The sequence below is a fragment of the Aythya fuligula genome, chromosome 2, assembly GCF_009819795.1.
Source record: "Aythya fuligula isolate bAytFul2 chromosome 2, bAytFul2.pri, whole genome shotgun sequence".
Taxonomy (NCBI): Eukaryota; Metazoa; Chordata; class Aves; order Anseriformes; family Anatidae; genus Aythya; species Aythya fuligula.
In genome coordinates, this window is record NC_045560.1 from 65,061,557 (window position 1) to 65,077,313 (window position 15,757).

At 43.7% G+C, this 15,757-nt stretch overlaps 1 protein-coding gene across 9 annotated transcripts in view; it reads right to left on the reverse strand.

Annotated features, from left to right (window-relative positions):
- LOC116485357 (transmembrane protein 170B-like) overlaps positions 1-14,380 on the reverse strand; it is a 40,435-nt gene extending 26,055 nt beyond the window's left edge. For 3 of the 9 annotated variants that reach the window (XR_004252858.1, XR_004252860.1, XR_004252861.1), the window contains exons 1-6: positions 14,166-14,380; positions 10,363-10,516; positions 9,169-9,309; positions 8,222-8,322; positions 6,787-6,953; positions 3,328-5,600 (exon numbers count right to left, since the gene is read on the reverse strand). The gene's annotated coding sequence lies outside the window, so the exon portion shown is untranslated. Of the gene's footprint in view, positions 1-2,701; positions 2,795-3,327; positions 5,601-6,786; positions 6,954-8,221; positions 8,323-9,168; positions 9,313-10,362; positions 10,517-14,165 lie in introns of those variants that run through there. The other 6 variants (XR_004252864.1, XR_004252865.1, XR_004252863.1 and 3 more) reach the window with 6 other exon arrangements.
- Positions 14,381-15,757: the final 1,377 nt, after the last annotated feature.

Sequence of the window (15,757 nt, forward strand, 5' to 3'; positions counted from 1 at the left end):
GAAATGGATGGTCTTTAAAGTTCCTTCCAAACCAAGCCATGCGGCAATTCTATGATTTTCTCCTCATGAAAGCAAAATTCTCTTTTGCCTCTACCTCCCCTGCATTCACAGTGTCTCAGCACTTCTGGCTGGCATTTTTCTAAATAAATGAGTATTTTTCTAAAACCAGGCATGAGGCTTGTGAACCCCAGGGGTAATGTTAGGGCAAAAAATGGATCTGATTAAATATCATTTCTCAACAGGCCTGGCAAAACACAGATGACAGAATCAGGGTACTTACTGAGAAAGATAGAACATTTGGGGATAGACTCTGCAGTAACTGGTGCTGTTTATTAACCCTGCCTATAATTACACAAGTCAATAAGAAACAAATTAGCTGTGCCTAGGCAGTGTCCCACTGACATAAGGGAGCACACACAGCCAGCTGAAACAAGTCCTTTCTCTTTGACAAGCATTCAGTAATGGGTTTGCTACACCTGAAGCAAAGCTTTATTTCAACACTTATTTCAAAAAAGCAGCAACTAGGACAACATGCCCCAGTGATCTGTGTAATTGAGTTCATGATACATGTATATCACAATGTTTACTAAGGAAAGCAGCAGATGGTAGTTACTGTTGTTTTGGGTTTTGTGTGTTTTTTTTTTGTTGTTGTTTTGTTGTTTTTTTTTTTTTTTTTTTGAACAAGGCCATGTATGTATATCATGATTATACTCAGGGTATTCCTGTTGAAAACATCACTTTAATTCAGTAGAGGATATTAAAGTTTGTTTACAAAACATACACTCCATGCAAAGAGCAGCAGATGGAGTTAACAAGCTCACCTGCTGTTTTACTTATAAACATTCTTGTAAGAGGCTGTGTGTTTTAAATGCATATGAGACATGATTAGTAATCGTTTCCTGGGGAGGGGACGTAAACACTCTGAGGAAGGTGGCATAGCTCTGGGAGAGGGTAAAACTCCAAGGCAGAAATAAAGGCAGCCCTATCACACAAGCTTATTTCCAGCTTCATAAAATAATAGACACTGGAAGCAGATCTCAGGTGCCCCCAAAAGAAATTTTGAGTGTGTGTTTGGACATTCAAAAGAACAGATTCCTTGCAGGGAATTAACAGTCTCCAGCTTGAAATTACACTGGGCTGAAACTACACAATTTACCACATGCTTGTTCTGTCTCTTCAGGATACAGCAACGTCTGAAGGACATTCCTTAGGAGGTCCAACATTCCTAAGGACATTCCTTAGGAGGTCCAATGAGAAATGCAAAAGCCACCCTTCTAGGAGCTAAGTGTAGCCTTAAGCAAATTTTCTAGGATTTAACACTATTGTCCTGGTGACCATAAGTTTCATCAGCTGCTTTCAGTGACTGTATTTCTACATACATGCAAGAATGGCACAAGTTCACAGTAATGATTTGTAACCCTGGTCAAAGTGATATAGACAAGCAGTGGGGAAAAACATATTAAACAATACCAGTTTAAGAAATATTTGAAGATAGTGGTAAAGTTAATTAGCATCACCCTTTAGGTGGCAAAAAGTTCAGAGAGTGTGTTTTCTATCTTGAATACTTGGGATACAGTTCCCATTCTGATCTGGGCTATATGTTCAACACAGATCAGAATTTCCTGCCCTGAAATTACGGAAAATAATTCAGAAGGATAACATTCTCTGCTTCATGTTTTCTATTTGTCTTTAAGAAACACAGATTTAACACACTAGCATGATACTTCATTTATGAAGAACATCCTAGTCTGATGCAACACCTGCTATGGACAGGCAAAAAGGAGTGTTTCCTTTCCATTAAGCACTGGCAATAGCAACAGCGTGCTTGCTTTGCAATGGAACAGTGCTGCCTGCAACATGTTTTTCTCAGTTAAAAGTATTTGGAGCTTGGCCTTTAGAGTGTGTTTGTGTACACGTAATGGTCCCAAACATTGGAGCTGAATTAATACAAGCTTTTGTGAAGGCTCAATATGCTGCCTTTGTTCCTTTCCGAATTCACCAAATACTAACTTTACATAAATAAATGTATAAATAAACCTTAACATCCTGGCATAAGAACTGGGGCCTAGAATGACAATATAACCACCCCACAGAGTCAGGCTTTCTAGTGTGCAAGTGCGTGTACCTTCATAATTATGTAATTGATTACTTTAAGCCAGGAAGACTTGTAACAGTGTGTACTTCAGGGCAGATTCCAGTTAGCTGCTTAGGGCATTCTCCACAGAAGGGAGAGAGAGCAATTGAAGTGTCCTTGGGCAGTAAAGAGATGTGAACGTCAATAAATAGATGTGATCTTCCCTTTGGAAAATGAGCGAATAAGAAGCAGCCACCACTGTTTTGTGAAGAGCTCTGACATCATACAGATGCTTGTATCACAACCCACAGGTGAGAAATCAAAAAGAGGTGGAGGAATTTGTGACTCCTGAAAACAGCACATTGCTGAGGCTGAGAGTTAGATTTTCATGTCCCCTACAACAGCAGAAAGGTTTTAAGGATCTGCATTTAGACAGAAATATCTGAAGCATGCATTAGGTTCCTGAATCTTTTTGGAAGAGTCCTCTGTCCATCACCTTATTCATACCAATTTCCCCAGGGTAGCAGATGCTTGCTAAGTCAGGGTCTGAATGAAATCCGAAACATTATGATTTCCTTAATTTGATTTTTACGGAACAAAGATGGAGAACATCTGTACCACTTTAATAAAAGTTTGTTTTATTTTAATAAGCAGCAGCTCTACATTCAGCAGCACTCTGTGCTCCATTCAATGAACTTCTATTTTTCAGACATTTAATTGCTTGAAAGAAAAAGGAAAAAAAAAAAAGAAAGCTTTACTCTGATGGAGTAAACCCAGTCAAAGGCTGTGCTGTGCTCACTGGGATTGCTTGTAAGCAGCTAGAGGATACAAGCATACAACAGGAGCAGTGTCTTTGCTAGCAGAATTTTAAACCCAGACAGGCAAAACACTGCATGCTGGGCTACTCTCTGATACTAGAACAAGATACAAGGACTTTTAATATTGTTTTTAGGGGAAAAAAGTAACAGTGGGAGTTGACAGAGAACAGACTGGCTGCCCAAGCACTTCAGAAGCAAAGAAGAAAACCAGAAACGGGAAAAAACATCCAGCCTACCTCCAGCATAGCTAATTTCAGCTTTCATCAGAAACCAAGCATTTAGGTTCTTGCTGTCTATACACCAGGTTATTGCTGCTTCATGCTAAGCTTCAGTGGCTTACCATGGCAGGAGGAGCAGGGAGTGAGGACAAAGGTGCCACCCTCACTGCAGACCTTGCTGTTTGGCAAGCATGGGGGTCTGCATGTGTTTACTCACCTGGCTTTTATTCCAAGACTGGCCACTGTCCATTCCTGGCAGGCACTGCCTTGGCGTTTTCCGCTGGAGGACTTGGGGGAAGAGGTGATGGGTGGCAGCGAGGCTTAGGAACTTGAAAATAACCAAAAAAAGAAAAAGGGAAAAAGGCTCACTCCATCTGAGTTCATATAACATATTTCTCAATTTATATAAATAGAAATAATAAAATCCAAGTACTTACAAGTGTAGTGCAATCAATTCACTGCTACAAAAATCAATTATTTTAGACATCACCGTATAACAATAGCCAACGACATCAGTTCTGTTTTTCCTCAGCTCCAGAAAAAGCTGTGGGCTATGAGGGATATGCGTTGGTTTTGAGTTTAAGTTGAGTATCAAGGACTGTTGGGAATAAAACTGATACTAAGCCTGACTCATTCATCTGGGGAATAAAATTACTGCAGGGGAAGGCAGAAAAGAAAGAAGATGCAGCTTCTCTCTACCACCGTGCTTGATACACATCCATCTAGACCTTTTCTGCATTGCCAAATGGGGAGAGAGACACTGCACCTTCCTCTGGAGGAGACAATTCCTGTTTTCTCCCAGCTGACCTTTAAGAGGGCCCGGAGTGACTAAACAAGGATGAAGGAATCCATGCTCTGGGGCTAAACAGAGGGTACAGCTTTCCAGAGCACCCCAAGAGCCACAGGCTGCCAACACTACACCGACAGTAGCATTAGCTGCAAACATCCCATGTCAGCTTTTAATCTCTTCCTCTGCTCCTCTCTCACAGAGAGGAACGACTTGTGACCTTTGGGAAACTATTTTCTGCCATGTTCCTGAGCTTTGAGAGATTTGGATTGTCTTCTTTATCGACAGTTGCAGTAACTAGGAATGGGGACCAAGAAAAAATTCTGAAGTCTTAAAGTAACCAGATTGCAGGAGGTGTAGCTCTAATTTGTATTTTAATAAATAAATAAATAAATAAAAAACCTAGTCATTACATTGCATAGTTTGTAATGAAATTTTGATAGCATATAGTGCAAATCTGTTTCATTAGTAAGGTGACAACAACAAGAAGTCATCTTATTGAATCACTAATCTCCAAGTGACAGCTATGTGTTTTCATGGAAGACTACAGTCTGAGTACCAGTTAAGGTCAGAGTGTGTCCACATACAAGGTTTCGAACCATGTCATTAGAAAGCATGAGCAGGACATAACTGGTTTTGTTTCCAGCAAAAGGTTTTGCTGTTACCAGCAAAAGGTTTCAAAATAACACATTTTTATCAGGACATAGGATAAGAATATTCATACAATAGGAGCTGTTGGAGAAAAGAAAAGTTGCTAAGGGAAAGAGTTTTCACAGTTTACAGGTTGTTTTATCAAGGAAGTAACCATGAACGAAGTGATCTGTGTGCTTCCATTGCAGTTACCTTTCACGTGAAGTGCTTAGCTCAGGTCTTGTATGTCAAATAGTGTCTGTAGTGGGAGCGCTTCCATATGCACACCAGATGACACCTCATCTTTGTTCTTGGCTGTTATCAAGCCTCTGACCTGCCACAAGTCCCTCAGGGAAGCGGAGATGCCACCTCAACACACTTTGCCAATTGAGTCAATATCATTTTATACCCTTTTTAAGTGGAGAAAAGGGAGGCTGCCTGAAGAAGTTCAGCCTGCCAGCCAGAAGCACAACCAAGAGCAGAACAAGGGCCTCATTAGCCCCAGACAGTCACCTTCCAGTTTAAGTATGCAGATACTCTGTTTGGTTGGGGCAGGGAAGGGCATCATTCCAAATTAAAATCTGTGCTATGAATTTATTTCTTTTAAAATCTAATTTTTTTCCCCCCTTATCAAGTATGCTTATGTAAGTTCATAAGAGAATGTTTGTTTAGACAAAAACACCCTGCCATAATTACCCCTTATGCCCGTCACACAACAGTTAATGTTTAAATGGTCCCACCACCCCTGTTATTGGGATTATGAGGACATAATTTCAACCACAAGCAAGTTTACACAGTCATACTGCTGAGCCCCATAACAGAATTGGCACAGGACCTTAGGGAGACAGGAGGAGACACTGGGAGAGTCCCTTCATTCCCTAGTAAAAGGCGTTGTTGTGAGCTTACAGGGTGATGGGAGTACAACAGCATGCAACAGGGCTGTGGGGAAGAAGGCAGGAGCAGGGACAGGACAAATTACCACAACCTCAGCTGCAGAAAATAAAATATCCCAGGCGGTGCATCATGACCAGTCAGCAGCTTCTCTGGGGCAGTGTCCTCTAAGATGCATGTCACTGAGGAAGAGGGATAAAAGTGTGACCAGGCAAAATGCTAGAGAGGTGAAGGTCCCACAAATTTACTTGGTACTGTAACAGGTGCTACTTCAGGTAATTTTCACCACATTATCCCAAGAGTTATCTGTTTTAGTTTACTGTTTCCATCCGTTCCAGCACAGACTCATGCCACAGAAAACAAGTTGCCTGTCAAGCACTGGTTATACAAGTGGAAGAGGTCCACTGTCCTGCTCTAGCAGAAGTCCTGGGTTGGCCACAAGTCTTATAATGGTTTTAATGTGACTTTCCTGAGAAGCAGTATCAGGCAATACAACAGCTAGCTCAGCGTTAGGTACATTATGTAGTTCCTTCCACTATAAGAATAGAAACAGTTTTTCTTGGAATGAAAAACAAGGTCCATGAGCCCCTCTCAATTAAGCACCATCAAAAGGAGCAAAATAAACTTGTTTTCCTAAGCCTTGGTGATGTAGCTGCATCACAGCTAGTTTACATTGTAAAAACCTGTCTTTCACAACACAAAGTCCACGCTCCTCACAAGCAAGGGAGGAGAGCAGAAGTCTTATGGACTCCATAAATTTTGTGTACCCAGAACTACCTAAGCATTGTCAGAAAAAATAACAAGCAAAATCCTTCTCATCACAACCCAGCTGCAAGGGGTTAGTATGTTTGTTTGGCATCCAAATGAGTGGTCTTTTATATTCTGTTTGTTGCACGAAGTAGGAGACACACTGGTTTTACACAGTGACAGACACATTTCTCCAGTGATGAAGACTGGCTGTCCTGCCACGAAAAGTTGTTAGCATCAGGAAAGAGACAACACTTCCTCCTCCAGAAGAGGGGTGCTATCCTAGCAACAAAATTCTGATACTCTTCCCTATGACCATTATCACATGATTCAGTAGTCTCAGCACCACTTGTCTAATTTCTGTCCTTACAGATATTAATTATAATCTATCAGAGATTAGACTAATTATAAACTGTAGCACACCAATGCAAGCAGATTCAATAGTTGGATCTTAGCCAATTTAGAGTTCAAGGACTTCACCTTCAACCACTGCTTTTATTGATAGTTACAAAAAGCTACATCCATCAGAAGCTGAAACTTTAACCTCCTACTATGAAAGTAAAATCCACAGCATGGGAACACTTGCATTAACAATCATCAAACATTGGGGTAAGTACATACCAAAAGAGTGTGAAACAGCCCAAGGAAGAGACACTCCTGCTTTTCTCTGATACTTTCTCTGCTCTCCAAGCCCTGTAAGAGGGAGTTCTCTTGGTCTACAGCCTCGCTTTCTCTCCACCTGGCTCCATTTTGGCTGGGGAAGGGCATGAACACAGCAGCCGGAGGCTCTGGACAGAACGAAGAGGTTAAACAAGGAGTGGTTGGACTTCTTACAGCTTGAAGCAATCCCTTGCTAGGGGCCTGAAACCAGGGCCTGTAAAACCAGGCCTCCTTTTGTAGGTCTTCCAGCCCAGAATATTTATTCTCTGTCTTTGTCACAGAGCGCACGAGGGAAATGATTTTGCTGCTGGATTAACAAGGAACCTTATTAAAGGTTCCTACTAAATTCCAAAACTTCTGCTGCAACTGGGACAAGTTTTTCCTTTAGGCCATCCTGTGGCCATGCAATTCATGACATCTGCGGGTAACAGGCAACACAGCTTCATTGCCTGTGCTGCTGCAAGTAAAGTTGTACCCTACTGCTGGCCCACAAAACCATGCCCCTCTCTTCAGTGCTTAGTGAGAGTTTTCTTTGCAAAACCACAGGCATAATTTTTACTTGGTGGTTTCAAAAAGGCACGCTACATATTCCCCTGAAAAAACACAGAGTTCCTTATTTACTTTCTCAAAAATACCTGTCAACCATTAAAAGCTGTTTTGCAACAACCCAAGGTAAGGAAGCAGCATTTCCCAGTCCTTGAGAGCTTCAAAGTACAGCTCAGCCCAACTCAACACCAAGCAAACTGAGTATCTTGCACTTGCTGGAGGGGCTAATGATGCATGTGTTCCTCACAGGCCTCCTCCTGCTGCTCCGCAAGATGGGAGCTGTCATAAACAAAGCACAGATGCAGCATGACAGAGCTTTGAGGTGTTCATGAGGTAGCCTCACATTGAAGGCTACCCCAGGAGAGCTGAGGTGGCTGCACAGCACATGAGGTATGGGCAGCAAGATATAGGGCTCCCAGGGCCCCCTTCCCAGCACCTTAAAAACCTGGGAGCAAACCACTGGATTCCAGCATTCAGTGCATCACCCAAGGACATTCCTGGGAGCATAACCTAGTGTATTTCTGTCATTTTGACAAGAAAATTGGATTGTTATTGTTTTTGTTTGTTTGTTTTGTTTTGTTTCTGAGCCTCACACCTCCTCCAAACTCCTATTTGCCCCTGTATCACTGAACTCCGGAGAGCAGCAAGTAACGCTGGGCTATAGAACTATCTCAGAGGTCTTGACTGTGAGAGTCCACAAAATGCCAATCCAAAACAAAGCCAGCTAACAAAAGAAAAGAAAAAAAGAAAAATCCCTGAGCACATTAAAGCAAGATAAAAAGAATAGCATTTGCCTGGCAAGCTTGTGTCAAGTTGTGTATGAAGTCAAAAGCAGAGAGCAAAGACTCACTGTAAACAAAGAGAATGATTCGTCTCCTGGGGATTTGTCTCAGGGGCAGAGTCAAAAGAGCTGATTTCCTTCCCTGTGTGGTGGTGAATCTGTTGAACGACCTAGAAATAGAATAACTTTATATGTTATCAGAAATATCTTCTCTTTCATCTGCCTGTGTAACATGGAAGGTGCTGATAAGAATCCCTTTGTGTGAAATCTGATTTGGTTGGTGCTTTTGTGCAAGTAACTCAAAAGGGACAACAGCAGGAGGAGGAAATCAAAATCTCATGCACTTGCTTAGACTTGACCTAATAACTGCTACAATTCCATGGACTGCACACCACAAGCATGTTCTCCTACTGTTTGTAGCTTTGTCTGTGAACAGCTGAAAGATGATCTATTTAAGCAAGTTCTTCTTTCAGAATGATTTCCCTAAAAAATTTATAACAGGAATCCCTGAGCTGTGTATCCTTTGCAGCCATGTTACTAGGAATAGTCTGTATTCAAAACGCTAGCCAGACTGGTTAAGTTTGAATGGCCTGAGTAATCACGTGAAATTATATGAATAACTTCTATTTTTTTCAGTCTCAGCTGCACAGCAGAAACAAGTACTCATGAGCTTATAATTCATTATTTCTACACACTCTTTACACTATGTCTACAGAGATCTCTGCCATTACCAGGGAAAGGAGCAGTAGTGGCAGCAGAGTATGCAGCAGGTATAGAAGGGGTTAATAACTCCAGTATATGAAATGCATCTGAATCTTAAGTCTCTTTCCATGCGGAGAAGAAAAACTGTATCTGTTTAATTGATAAATCTCATCTGAGCAACATGTAATAACCAGTGGTATCAGCATTTGGTGGCATTTCATTACATGCTCAAATGCAAATCCATGCTAACAGGACATTATTTAGTTTACCAAGCTGAGGACTCTAGGACTGAGAAATGCTGAAAGCAAGATTACTTTATAGTTTGAGGGCACTCCTTTCATGCATGAAAACATAAATGCACATTCATGAGTTCTCCGAGGTTTATCAGACGTATTTCATATGTTGCATCTGTCCTCCAACACACAAGGGCAGCAGTGGGAACAGCACTTCAGCTTCTGCTGGGAAAGCAATAAAGTTAATCTGAGCGGAGATAAAGCTAACACATAAAAGAAATATTTTTTCATTATTATTTATTTCATGAAAATGTTCATGTGTGTTGTGACAAAATGCATTATCACATATTTTCTGGCATATGGTGACAACACATGTTCATGTGTGTTCAGGCATGTTGTGAAAAAACATGTTTTCAGGCGTGTTGTGAGAAAACGTGAATAGACGTGTTTTCAGGCATTTGGTTACAACACCTGTTTATGATTTCAGGGCTTTGATGACAACGCACGTGTTCACGTGTGTTGCAACAAGATGCATTTTCACATGTTTTCAGGTGTTTGGAGAAAACGCGCCAGGCGTGGACACCTCTGTACACCTGTGTTGTGACAATACACAATTTCATGTTTTCAGGGGGTTGGCAACAACACACATGCTCACTCATGTTCACACGTTCAGCCTATGGAAGCAGCACGTGGTCACGCGTATGGAGGTGTGTGGCTGCAACATGCCTGTTCACTTCTGAAGTGGCAACACATGCTCACGCATGTCCAGGCATGTGGTGGCAACACGTGTTCACACATGTGGAACCATTCAGTGGCAAGACATGTTTACATGTGTTGAAGTGTGTATTGGGAACACTCATGTTCTCATGTGTTCTGCTGTGTGACGGCCACATGCCTGTTCATGGATGCGTCAGCAACACATGATTCTGCCTGTGGCAGTAACACAAGCATTCATGTCTGTGGAAGCCTGTTGCAGTAACGTGTGTTCAAACATGTGGCTACACCCATGTTCATGTGTGTGGCAGCTACCCCCATGCTGACGCCTGTTCAGGCATGTGGCAGCTACATGCATGTTCAGGTGTGTGGTGGCTACACGTGTTCAGGCACGAGGCCTGAACACGTTCAGGCATCCAGGAGCAATAGCCTTGTCCACACATGTGGTGTTAAGAGACGTTTTCCATGTATGGTTGAAATGTGTGTGGTTCAGGCACATGGCAGCGACTCCCGTGTGGCATTCATTTATGTACCCTGAGACATTTTTTCTCATATTCTGACCTGGTCCTCTGTCTCCACTCTGCATCACTGCTGCTCACTCCTTTTTGTTCAAATGCCTTTCAACTTCAGCTCCCACCTCACTCACCGGTGGTTCTGGCTGTTACATAGCCTTTTTGCTTAATTGCCATTCCAATTTCTCCTTCATTACTGAAACCTGCTTTGCAAAAAAACACATGGAAAAAATAATCTACTGCTCTGACACAAGACCAGTGATGTTTTATTCTCATATATTCATCAAGAAGAACATCCAGGTTAGTCCCATAAAGCCAGTGATTATATATGTCAGTAATAAAAGGATGGGACACTCAAGAAGTCATCAGTTCACTGCTTCAAGATACCCAGAAGTATTATCACAAATATTATCACTGCTCCGGTTTTCTGAGTCTGACAGGTATTTCTAAGTCTGAGGAAAATGAATAACAGTGAAGTAATGCCATAAGCCAACTCTCAATACTCTGCATCCAACTCCTCTTTAAAAAAATAAAATAATCAGAATTCATTAATTCATTCCCCTTCATTTTTCCCCCACTATTGTTGGCAGTGTTGGGAAAACGGCCATTTAAAAAACACAAAATCATGAAAAACTTTTAGGTTGCAGCAACAAATCAAAGTCACAGCCACTGTATATTAAAACAAATCATAGCACCAGAATGCTAGGCAAACGATTTCCAGTTCAGTGGGCAACTCTGTGATTGTAATGAGGTCCGAAATGAAAAGCTTTAATTGTGCACCTCTTCTGGGTATTCCCTGGTGTTGACAAGTTTCCGAGCATCTTTGGAAGCTGCTACATCGCTGGTTGCACAGTGGACACCCCAATTCAAGTCCCCAGGACACCCCTTACAGACAGCCTGGGATGACAGCTCATCTCCCTCTCTAGGAGGCTTGCAGTGTTCTGCAACAAACGTTCACTCCATGCCATTCATAGCTGAATCAATGCATGTTCTTAATCTCACCTTACTGATTTGTCAGCAGCTCCAACTGGTAACTGCTCTCCTCTCCAATGAGAAAGATGAACACAGACATTTTCCTGATCAGCTTTAATAGATTGGAACTACCGGTTGAGTTTTGCTTACTAAACTGCTATAAATAGCTGCAAACTTCCAAAAAGCAAAAGCACTATTAAACTTGTAGCAAAAAGATTTCAACCTCTTAATTCAACCCTGCTGATAACAAGTCCACACTTTCTTACTGAACCCCTCATCTCTTTTCATTCGTTACCAAGTCTGCCAAATCAGCCCTTCTGTTCCTATTTCCTCCTGTTCCTCTCCTTGTGGTTACTTGAGGCAGAAACTCTCATAGGATGTCGTGTCTTCTCAGACATTGCACAGAGAAGAACCAAGAGCTCCCAGATCTCTCTTCTTTTTCAGGATGTTCAGATGGAGCACTTCATGTAGAAGAATTGAAGTTTCCCACTCGGTAGAGTGGGAAAAAATATAGCCTGTCCAGGGCAAGTTATGTTAGTTACTGCCTCATTATCCATACCTGTCACCTCCAAGAAAATAATGCACCTTCTTGTAACTTTCTCTAAATATCCCCTGCTTGTAACTCCGGTTCATCTAGCTCAGCAGTTCTGACAAATAAGCGAATTGCCAGCCATAACCATCACCCAATTAAACTGCCATGCAAACTGGGAGGGATTAATTACTTCAGGACTTTGAAGACCTCCAAGACAACATAGGAAGAAAGATGGTAAGTAGGATTTTCTAGGAATACTTATTCCTCAGCAGACAAAAAGGCATCCAACAAATCAACAGAAATACCATAATTAAAAACAAAGTCTACTGAAATACTTGTCTCGAGAATACATACAAGCCTGTGACACTCATTATCTTCTGTCATCATTCAGGCCCTGAGCTTACCAACAAACTAAGACCTAGCAGTTAAACATCGGACAGGATACTTCACTTGGAAGGGAGCTACGAAGATCAAGTCCCACTGCATGCAACATCCATGCTTGTTTAAGATGAAATATGAATTTTAGATGTTCCCCAGAATATTCCTTATTTTCATTTGGAAACATCAGATGCCAAACAACACCATCATAGACAGGGACACTGGAACTGATTGCAAACAAAACATCCAACACCTCGTGCTGTTGCCATTAATACTGCATGTACAATACGCTTTAAAATGCAGTTTTGTATGCATAAATAGCCACCAACAGGTGACACACAGAAAAGGAGACTGTAAGAATATAATAAGAATTATGATAATCATCATAATTTATAGAAATCTACTTATAGAATTATAATTGTTATATAATAAGAATTACAATTATAAATTATAAGATTTTATAATAACCTTCCCAAGCCTCAGTCAAAATATGAGGTTATCTGGCTTACTGTACATTCCTTCTTTGTTGTGCAGTCCTAACAGCCAACATCACTATTACCTTGCATCAACAGCAAGCAGAATGACTTGCTTTACAAAGATAAAAAGAAACGACCACCGCAACATCTTGACATTTCCTTTTCAATTCCCAATTTCATTAATTTAAAGTGCAGGAAACAACTTTTATGTTATCCTACTGAGAAAAGTGACTAAACAGTTCCTCTTTACACCTAAGGATGTTTTAAAATAACTTGCCTAGCTTTGACATTTATCAACTGCCAACAACTATCCTCAGATTAAGAATTCAAAAGCAAGTAAATCATCTCTATCCAACCCACATTACTCCCTGTAACTACTGTAACTAACCTGACCTTTAGGAACAAATTTGCTCAAAAAAAAAAAAAAGTGAGATACATGCAAATACAGCTGAGCCTGATCATTTTCAGGCCTCAAACTTAGAAGTGCTATGTGCAAACACTGCCAAGTACACAGCATTGTCAAATCTAAGGAGTAAAAATAAATATTTCACGAACACACTGCCTTTGCAAGGTGTTCCTATGCTTTCCTCCAGAGATTACAGAAATAGGAAAAAAAAAAATACCATAAACGCCATGCACTAAGTCCAGAGGTCTTAAGGACAACTGTCTTAGGAGACAAGACAGCAACTCTGGGACTCTGCGCAGCAGGAAGGGTGGCTCTTGTCCTGCTGCCAGACCTGAGCTCGGCACTACAGATCAACACCGCCACCAGATGACGGGAGTGCAGACCAGCGACAGTTACATACAGCAGCAAATGTTAAAAAAAAAAAAAGTAAAAGCACTAAGACGAATGCGATCGTCCCTGGTAATAAAGCTACATTGTCTATCGTTATCGGCTGACCAACAGCAGAAAAATTGACAAATATTACTCTCCCACGTGTCCACCGTAAATACTGTTTTCCTGTATGTCAGCCAAAAGCGCACCAGGAAAAAAAGCCAAACATGAGTCATCATCGGGTAGCTATAAAAATACCGTGTAACTTCTCGTCTATGACAAAGTCACCTAAAGGCGATAGAAAAACTTTAAATTTACAACTGGAACCCGAAGAAGCAATTCAGTCATTAAGCAGAGAGAAATACGAACACAGTGAAACAGCACTCTTTAGGGCCTGCAGGAAATCCTGGGAATCCCAGGAAACGTTACACCAAGCAGAGAGCCCAGCACGGGAAGGGAATGGGAGGGGTAGCAAAAAAAGAATTACTAGCTATGTTATAGCTATGCTATTTCAGGCTAAGGGAACAGTTGGGGGGGTGTCCCCCAAGAGGGAATGTGCTGCCATGTTCAGGCAACGATAAAAGGAACAGAAAGCGAGAAGTGTTAGTCAAAGCCAGGCCAGATTCCCGACTCTCCGGGGGAGGAAGGGCTGGAGGCCGGGCCAGACGCCGGCCTGTCCGTGTGGCCAAGGAGCGCCCCGGCCCCTCCCCGCCCCGCACCTTGAAGTTGCTGGAGTTGACCCACGCCGCCAGCTCGTCGATCACTTTGTCGAGACGCTGCGGGTCCTGCTCCACGTCCGGGGACGCCGCGGGGTCGCGCAGGTACTCGAGCAGCTCCTGCCCGACCTGCAGCCTGCGGCCCACGTCCTTCTGCTGCACCTGCTGACAGAAATGATCCATCCCGGGCGGCTCCGGGCCGGCGGGACGGGGCGGGACGGGACGGGGCTCCAGCTCCTCAGCGCCGCAGGGCCCGGCCCGACCTCCCCCGCGCCACGCCGCGGCGGGGCCGGCCCGCAGCTCGCATCCCCTCGGACCCCGGCAGCCCCCGGTCCCCTCCGCGGGGGAGCTCCGTGCCAACGGCCGTCCCCCCCTCCCCGCGGGCCGGGCTGGGCCGGGCCGAACCGAGCCCCGCAGAGCCGCCGCCGCCGCCGTCCCGGGCAACTTGCGGCCCCGCCGCGGGCCGGCGCCGGACTGACGGGGCGGGGCCCGGCACTGGGCGGGGCCCGGCACGGGGCGGGGGCTCCTCATAGCCCCGCCCCCTCAGCGAGCCCGCCCTCTCCCGCCCCGCCCACCGCCTCCACGCGGGTGGTGGCCCGCCGGAGGAGGCGCATGCGCAGCCCGCCCGCCCCGCTGTCCCCGAGGCGCTGAGGGGAGGGGCCGGGGGCTCTGAGGGGGTTTGGCGGCCGCAAGGGGGGCGGGGGCCTCAGGGAGGGTGCGCAGAGCACGCCTGTGGGTTGGGTGCCGTAAGCTCCGTAGCGGCTGGAATTGCTGTTTTGGTATCAGTTTTAAATCACAGACCCACAGAACCATAAAGCTTGCAAAAGACCTCCAAGATTGCCTAGTCCAACCATCACCCTCCCATCACTGTCACGTATTAAACCATGTCCTTAATGTGATATATGGCATAATAATTCGTGTCGAGAAAATGGGTGATATTAGAAAGAAGGGGGAGATGTGGGAGTGTGGCCATGGGGATCGGCAAGCCCCATGGTTGATGAAAACATCAGACTCATAACGATGAGGCCATCAGGAATGTAAAAATGTTTAGAGGGAACAAAGAAGGGTGATTCAGGAGACTCCATGCAGTCTCGGGTTGGAGGGTTGCTTGTTCTCCAGCCGTTAAGGCATGGAAGTTTCTGGGTGTTTGCTGTTGCTGGGCGAAGTCGTTTGAACAATGAGAAATTGTTTTTGAAAAGGACTGCTGTGGGGAGAAGGGTATAAGAGGGGAGCCTGCCCTCAAGATGAAAAAAGGCAACGCAATGTAATGAAGTTATGTCATCAATAAATAAGCAGGAAAAAGGAATGAATAGGGACAGGCTAGCAGAACAGGGACCAGGATGGGAACAGGCACATTGATCGCCTCGTGAAGATAGGTTCGGCCAAACTCACCAAACTGCTCAGAGAAGCTCATACAGAAAGTCACTGGAAATAGGCACACCAGAGCAGGAAAGAAGCTCAAGCTGAGAGAAGTGGACCCGCGCACACAACTGCCCCTCACTGGTAAGCAGCTGCGCATTATGAGGAATCACGTCCTTAAAAACAAAGACTGTCCTGGTAGCCTTACAGCTTATTCCTGAAATATGGAACCAAAC